Below are 7,911 nucleotides of genomic sequence, written 5' to 3' on the forward strand. Positions count from 1 at the left end.
CATCAAAAACATCAAAAACATCAAAAACATCAAAAACATATAAACATTAAAAAAAACATCAAAAACTTAAAAACATCAAAACATCAAAAGCATCAAAATATTAAAAGCATCAAAATATCGAAACATCAAAAACATCATTACATCATTAACATCATAAGCATGAAAAGCATCAAAACATCAAAAACATCAAAAGCATAATACTTCAAAAACATCAAAAACATCAAAAACTCAAAAGCATCAAAAACATCAAAAACATTAAAAACATCAAAACATCAAAAGCATGAAAAAAGCACAAAACTAAAACATAAAAAAGCATCACAATATCAAAAACATCAAAACATCAAAACATCAAAAACATCAAAACATTAAAAAGCATCAAAAACATAAAAAACTCAAAAACATCAAAAAGCATCAAAAAGCATCAAAAATATCAAAAACATCAAAAACTTAAACATCAAGCATCAACAATATCAAAACATCAAAAACATTAAAAAGCATCAAAAACATCAAAACATCAAAAACATCAAAAAGCATCAAAAACATCAAAAACATCAAAAACATCAAAAACATCAAAAACATCAAAAGCATCAAAAATATCAAAAACATCAAAACACAAACATTAAAAGCATCAAAAACATCAAAACATCAAAACATCAAAACATTAAAAACATCAAAGCATCAAACATTAAAAAAAACATCAAAACATCAAAAACATTAAAACATCAAAAGCATCAAAAACATCAAAAACATCAAAAACATCAAAACATCAAAACACTAAAAAACTCAAAAACATCAAAACATCAAAAAGCATCAAAAAGCATCAAAAATATCAAAAACATCAAAACATAAAAACATCAAAAACATCAAAAAGCATCAAAAAATATCAAAAACATCAAAAACATTAAAAACATCAAAAGCATCAAAAACATCAAAAACTCAAAAACATCAAAAACTTAAAAACATCAAAAGCATCAAAACATTAAAAACATCAAAACATCAAAAACATAAAACATCAAAAGCATCAAAAACATCAAAAACATCAAAAACATTAAAAGCACATCAAAACATAAAAAACTCAAACATCAAAAAGCATCAAAAGCATCAAAAATATCAAAAACATCAAAAACATTAAAACATCAAAAGCATCAACAATCAAAAACATCAAAAACATTAAAACATCAAAAACATAAAAAACATCAAAGCATAAACACATCAAAGCAACCAAAACACAAAAAAAAATAAAAAACATCAAAACATCAAAAACATCAAAAACATATCAACAAGCTCAAAACATCAAAATCAAAATATCAAAAACATCAAAAACATTAAAACATCAAAAGCATCAACAATATCAAAAACATCACAAACATTAAAAAGCATCAAAAACATAAAAACATCAAAAACATCAAAAACATCAAAAAGCATCAAAATATCAAAACATTAAAAACATCAAAAGCATCAAAAACCATCAAAAACATCAAAAACATAAAAACATCAAAAGCATCAAAACATTAAAAACATCAAAAACATCAAAAACTTAAAAACATCAAAAGCATCAAAACATCAAAACATCAAAACATCAAAACCTTAAAAAGCATCAAAAACATAAAAAACTCAAAACATAAAAAGCAAAAAGCATCAAAATATCAAAAACAAAAAAACATTAAAAACATCAAAAGCATCAACAATATCAAAAACATCAAAAACATCAAAACATTAAAAACATCAAAACATCAAAAACAAAAACATCAAAAACATCAAAAACATCAAAAACATCAAAAGCACCAAAATATTAAACATGAAAACATCAAAACATCAAAAACATCAAAAACATCAAAAAGCACATCAAAAACTAAAAACTTCAAATACATCAAAACCATCAAAGCATGAAAAAGCATCAAAAACAAAAACCATCAAAAAGCATCAACAATATCAAAACATCAAAAACATTAAAAAGCATCAAAAACATCAAAAAACATCAAAAATATCAAAAACATCAAAAACATTAAAAACATCAAAAGCATCAAAAACATGAAAACATCAAAAACATCAAAAAGCAAAAAAACATCAAAAGCACCAAAAACATGAAAAACATGAAAAACATCAAAGCATGAAAAAGCATCAAAAACTAAAAACATCAAAAAGCATCAACAATATCAAAACATCAAAAACATTAAAAGCATCAAAAACATCAAAAACATCAAAAACATCAAAAATATCAAAAACATTAAAACATCAAAGCAGATTTACAGCTATACACATAACAGCAGCCACGGCCCCATCCAGAAATCCTAAGACTGCAGCTATGGCACGGTTCTGGATGGGATCATACCTCAGAAGATTGAAGACCTTACCCTCTGATCTTAAAGTACCTGTTAGGGATGAGCAAGTACAGCATTATCTGTATCTGTATCTGCATCTGTATCTGTGCTTGGATCGTGCAGGGCCTAACCCGGAATGGACAGGATTAATCCGGAAGTGGGTTGGGTTGTCTTTAAATGGGCGGGGCTTTAACTGGTATGTTATTTTAAGCATGCAATGATATGGGTTGATCAGAGGGCGGGGGGACTGTGTTTTACGGATGAAATAGATTGAATAAATTAGAAGAAAAAATCTCTGACAGGCAGAGACGCGACAAATGAAAAAGGAGAGCCATGTCCTGCTCATTGTTCCTCTTATTTAATTATTATTATTAATTATTATATTATTAAATTAATGTGAATAAACATGATAAGCTATTTAATTAACTAAAATTTTTGCCAATCTTGAAATATTTGTCTTGTCCATGGTGGACAATGTTACTCTAAAGAGGTTAGGGTTACCTCAGCGACCTCCACCAGGGAAATTGATGACAATCCCCCATCATCCTCCACTCTGCCTCTACCACAGAGGGCGTGTCAGCTGGATTTAGGAGTTCCTCAAAGTGCTCCTTCCACCGCCCTATTACCTCCTCAGTTGAGGACAACAACGTCCCATCCTTACTGTACACAGCTGGGATGATTCCTCGCTTCCCTCTCCTGAGGTTGCGAACGGTTTTCCAGAAGCACCTTGGTGCTGACCGAAAGTCCTTCTCCATGTCTTCTCTGAACGCCTCCCGTGCTTTACCTCTGTCACGGCAGAGGCTCCAGTCCTTTGGGCCCGTCAGTACCTTGCCACTGCCTCTGGAGTCCGCTGGGATAACATATCCCGGAAAGACTTCTTCTTCAGCCGGACGGCTTCCTTGACCACTGGCGTCCACCAGGGTGTTCATGGGTTACCGCCCCTTGAGGCACCTAAGACCCTAAGACCACAGCTCGCCGCCACAGCTTCAGCAATGGAAACGTTGAACATTGTCCACTCAGGTTCAGTGCCCCCAGCCTCCACAGGGATGCACGAAAAGCTCCGCTGGAGGTGCGAGTTGAAAGTCTGTCAAACAGGGGGCTTCCTCCAGACATTCCCAATTTACCCGTACCACCCGTTTGGGCTTACCAGGTCTGTCCAGAATCCTTCCCCATCCCCTGACCCAACTCACCACCAGATGGTGATCAGTTGACAGCTACGCCCCTCTCTTCACCGGAGTGTCCAAAACATACGGCCTCAGATCAGATGAAACAATTATGAAATCGATCATTGATCTTCGGCCTAGGGTGCTCTGATACCACGTACACTTGTTTAAACATGGTGTTTGTTATGAACAGTCCATGACTAACACAGAAATCCAACAACAGACAACCACTCTGGTTCAGATCAGGGTGGTCGTTCCTTCCAATCACGCCTCTCCAAGTATCTCCATCATTGCCCATGTGTGCGTTGAAGTCCCCCAGCAGAACTATGGAGTCCCCTACTGGAGCCCCATACAGGAGTCCATTCAAGGTCTCCAAGAAGGCCGAATACTCCAAACTCTTGTCTGCACAAACAGTCAGAGTTTTCCAGTCCAATAATGTGGAAAAAATAATGTTCCTTAATAAAAATTGATGAGTGGTCCCTGTCCCACATACCCCCCGCCATAGTTACACAAGCACACCCAACTTGTGCCAAATTTCCCCAGCACATCCTCTGTTTCCCCAAGCACTCTTTACCTAATACCCAATTATGCAATACACAAATCCATCAATCTTTATTTAAAAAGAATGCAATCTCATTATAAGTACACGTGAGTGTCACTAGTCTAAAATGTCAAAAGGTGCATTGTTTGAAAGCCCATCTTTACACATCCATGTTCCACTCCCACAGGTGGTTTCACCCCTGCTAGTTGTCCCTTAAATTTACAGTTTATTTTTGTTATTTATTTTATTGGTGTTTTTCTGTATTTAAAGAATACAGAAAATATCTATAAAGTTAACAGGAAAATGTATGTAAAGTTACAGATTCTTTTTTTACAGTGCGTCAAGTCCTGACCATTCCCTGACTGGGAATTGAATCCGGGCCGCGGCGATGAGAGTGCTGAATCCTAACCACTAGACCATCAGGGACTTACATCCATCAAAGTTATCTTTGTAGATGTGAGTTTCCTTTTCACTTACTGGAATGACTCATATTGTTTTAGGCGAGGAATGGCGCCTGGCTAGAGCTTCAGAAGGCAGGACATGACAGATTACACATCTGTCACATAGTCAGTTTGTTTTCTTAAATACCAAGTCTCTTGCTGTTCCTTGACTAGTTGGCCACCCCTGCTCTGCATCGCTCCAGGTAAGTAGAAAGCAATCTGTTATGCACCTTTGCATTGCACTAAAATGTCAAAATTTAGACCTGAATCCAAAATAACATTACTTGATAGAGGCAGATGAAGTGTTTATGACCCATCAATGATGACAAAAGGATACATCCGCTGTCGGGGGTCTGATTTAAAGGAAATGGTACTCTTTAAAAGTGTTGGGGTTAGCTTTAAACTAATGAGGAAGAATTTGACAAATCTAAATCAACCAAAAGAAGTCCAGAAACGCACTCTTTCAAATATTACACCTTTATCTGTCATGTGCTAACCATTCCCTGACCGGAAATTGAACCCGGGCCACGGCGGTGAGAGCGCCAAATCCTAGCCACTAGACCATCAGGGAGTCACATCATTCAATATATTTTTGTAGATGTGATTTTCCTTTGTGTGTAATTTAGCATCTTTCTCATCTTTTCTCTCATTTCCTCTTTTTTCCTCCTTTTTCCTCTTCCTCTTCCCCTTTTTCCTCTTCTTCCGCCCCCTATGAAACTGTTGATCCCCAGCTGTGGCGCAATGGATAATGAGTCTGATTACGGATCAGAAGACTCTAGGTCTGACTCCTGGGGTCTGTTGCATGAAACTAAGATAAGGGATTAAGCCGGATATTCAAGTTATCCTGGATGAATTTAGCTTGGACTCGGTTGCACGAAACCAGATTGAATTAAGCCCAGCCAAGTTACCATGGAGATTTATTCTTTGCGGCTAGCCTGGCAGAGCAGGCTAACATAGGGTGACCAGACGTCCCCAGTTTCCGGGGACAGTCCCCGATTTTGGCTACTTGTCCCCGCTGGATCTGTCCCCGATAATGTCCCCGGTTTTCACTGTGACTGAAAGACCCGAAATTGGAATGAAAGAAAGAAAAACTGACAAAACGTAGCCGATAATCGCACACCCAAACACACGCAGGCTCTAGCAGCCAGAGCCAGCGGTGCTCAGAGAGTTTTAGAAGCCGTGTTTTACGATGCTAAAATCACTGATTATTTACATGGAGTCTGGTGCGTTTAGCGAACGCAATTTCGCGGACTTTTATGTTTTAAAAAGGATCTTAATCTTTAACAGAAAGGTCGACCTCCATAGAAATCCTTTCCATAATGTTGTCAGACACTTATTAATCTGAGTCTGTTAGCAGCTAAACGAGCACTTTTATGAACGTAAACACAAGCTGGACAATTATCCTATTAACTTACATTGCAGCGATCTCGTTTAATACTGCATCAATGTCAAAGGAAAATATGTCCTCAGTAGTTTTTATTGTATCTGATTCTCAATGAGCTGTTGCAGAAACAAGCCTTGAGCAGTAAAGCAAAAGCTGTCAGTAGTTCGTAAACATTACAACATTATGAAATATTGAGACTTTCTATCTTGAAATATTAAGACTTTCTATCTTGAAATATTAAGACTTTCTATCTTGAATATTAGGACTATAAGGACTTTCTATCTTGAAATATTAGGACTTTCTTACTTGAAATATTAGGACTATTTGGACTTTCTATTTTGAAATATTAAGACTTTCTATCTTGAAATATTAGGACTTTTTATCTTGAAATATTAGTACTTTTTATCTTGAAGTATAAGGATGGATTTTTTATCTTGAAATATTAGGACTTTCTATCTTGAAGTATAAGGATGGATTTTTTATCTTGAAATATTAGGACTTTCTATCTTGAAGTATAAGGATGGATTTTTTATCTTGAAATATTAGGACTTTCTATCTTGAGGTGTAGTGTAGTGGAGTAGGAAGTAGCAGCAGGGGTGGGTCTAGGATCACACCTTGGGGGGGGGGGGCTCAGCCCCTAATGAGAACAGCTCTAGGTCTAGTGTCCCCGTTTTAAGTTTTACAAAAATAAAACATTACTTGTTTTGGAGGTAAACGCTTCTGAGCTGAAAATGTGCCCGGATTTTGTCTGAGAAATCTGGTCACCTTATATTACCCCAAAAGTGCAAACTAGGCCAAGGGCAACAGGACTTGTTAAAATGTCTTCCGCAGAAGTTTTGTCTCTCATCCAAGAGACTTCTTTAGTTGTTTTTTACACAGAAAGGGTTGGGACAGTGTCCACTCCCCCACCCATATCTGACAATTGAAAGCTGTGGGGAAAGGGGGTTCCAAAGCTAATAGATCATTCAACAAGCAATTCTGATGCACTATACTGACCCATTCAGGATGAGCACTGTATACTCTGACTGCAGCAACACAAGTTCAAATTTCAGTGATCCCTAATTTTTATGGTGATAACGAGACTGAATGCAAAGTGTGTATCCCCCATGTAACTCAAACCCTATCACTTCCAGTACTGTCAAATTTGGAGCTTCTTCAAGTTACATAAACGACCAGGTGACTCCTCAACATGCCCCCACTAACATACTGTTTACAGTCTAAATGGCCAAGGACATTAAACATGTAAGCTTACTTTAAACTACATGTGGAAAGTTGAAAGGTTGATCTTTTTCACCAGTGCTGTGGCTTAAAAACAGGTTCCACCGAGATTTGAACTCAGATCGCTGGATTCAGAGTCCAGAGTGCTAACCATTACACCATGGAACCTTTAAAAGAGTTGCAAGGGTTTGCTAGGCAGTTTCTTTCATAATAGCCACATGTGTGATGTTAAAGGCACACAGCAATCACAACAATTAAAATATCACGCCCAACATATTCTCGGTTTTCAGTCCTCGCCCCTACTATTTACGACATGGCCAGACGTAATCCGGCTAAGAAGCAGCACTTTTCAGAGGTGGAGATTGAAACCCTGACATCTCAGTTTAATTTGCAGTAAAGTATACACCTACATGTAAAGTGTACCCATATTTAAATAAACACACGGTAGCAAGGTTTATGCAGTGCTTTTTAATTTTACTCGTGTTTTTTTTTTGTGAGTCAGTGCAAATATTAGTGCAAATCAGTATCATACTGCTCTTCAGGTTGTTGTGGCCGAGTGGTTAAGGCGATGGACTTGAAATCCATTGGGCTCTCCCCTGCGCAGGTCCAAATCCTGCTGACAACAAAATCCATAATTTAATGGTGGTCACACATCCCTCTATGGCAGATGTACCTTCATGGACAATATTGTAATCCCTCATAGGTACTGGAAGCCACTGATGCATCTCTGAGCAATTATGTTTGAGTCTCAATATGTGATGTGTTGCAAGATTTGCAGTGAACGTTATATTGTCCAGCGATGGTGGTATAGTGGTGAGCATAGCTACCTTCCAAGCAGTTGATA

At 36.9% G+C, this 7,911-nt stretch overlaps 2 non-coding genes across 2 annotated transcripts; one reads left to right on the top strand and one right to left on the bottom strand.

Annotated features, from left to right (window-relative positions):
• Positions 1 to 7,163: 7,163 nt before the first annotated feature.
• trnaq-cug (transfer RNA glutamine (anticodon CUG)) lies at positions 7,164 to 7,235 on the bottom strand. The gene has a single exon. It is a non-coding gene; the product is annotated as a tRNA-Gln (tRNA).
• A 374-nt stretch (positions 7,236 to 7,609) lies between these two features.
• On the top strand, positions 7,610 to 7,692 carry trnas-uga (transfer RNA serine (anticodon UGA)). The gene has a single exon. It is a non-coding gene; the product is annotated as a tRNA-Ser (tRNA).
• The last annotated feature ends 219 nt before the right edge of the window (positions 7,693 to 7,911 follow it).

The sequence above is a fragment of the Etheostoma spectabile genome, unplaced genomic scaffold (assembly GCF_008692095.1).
Source record: "Etheostoma spectabile isolate EspeVRDwgs_2016 unplaced genomic scaffold, UIUC_Espe_1.0 scaffold00569355, whole genome shotgun sequence".
In the NCBI taxonomy this organism is placed as follows: domain Eukaryota; kingdom Metazoa; phylum Chordata; class Actinopteri; order Perciformes; family Percidae; genus Etheostoma; species Etheostoma spectabile.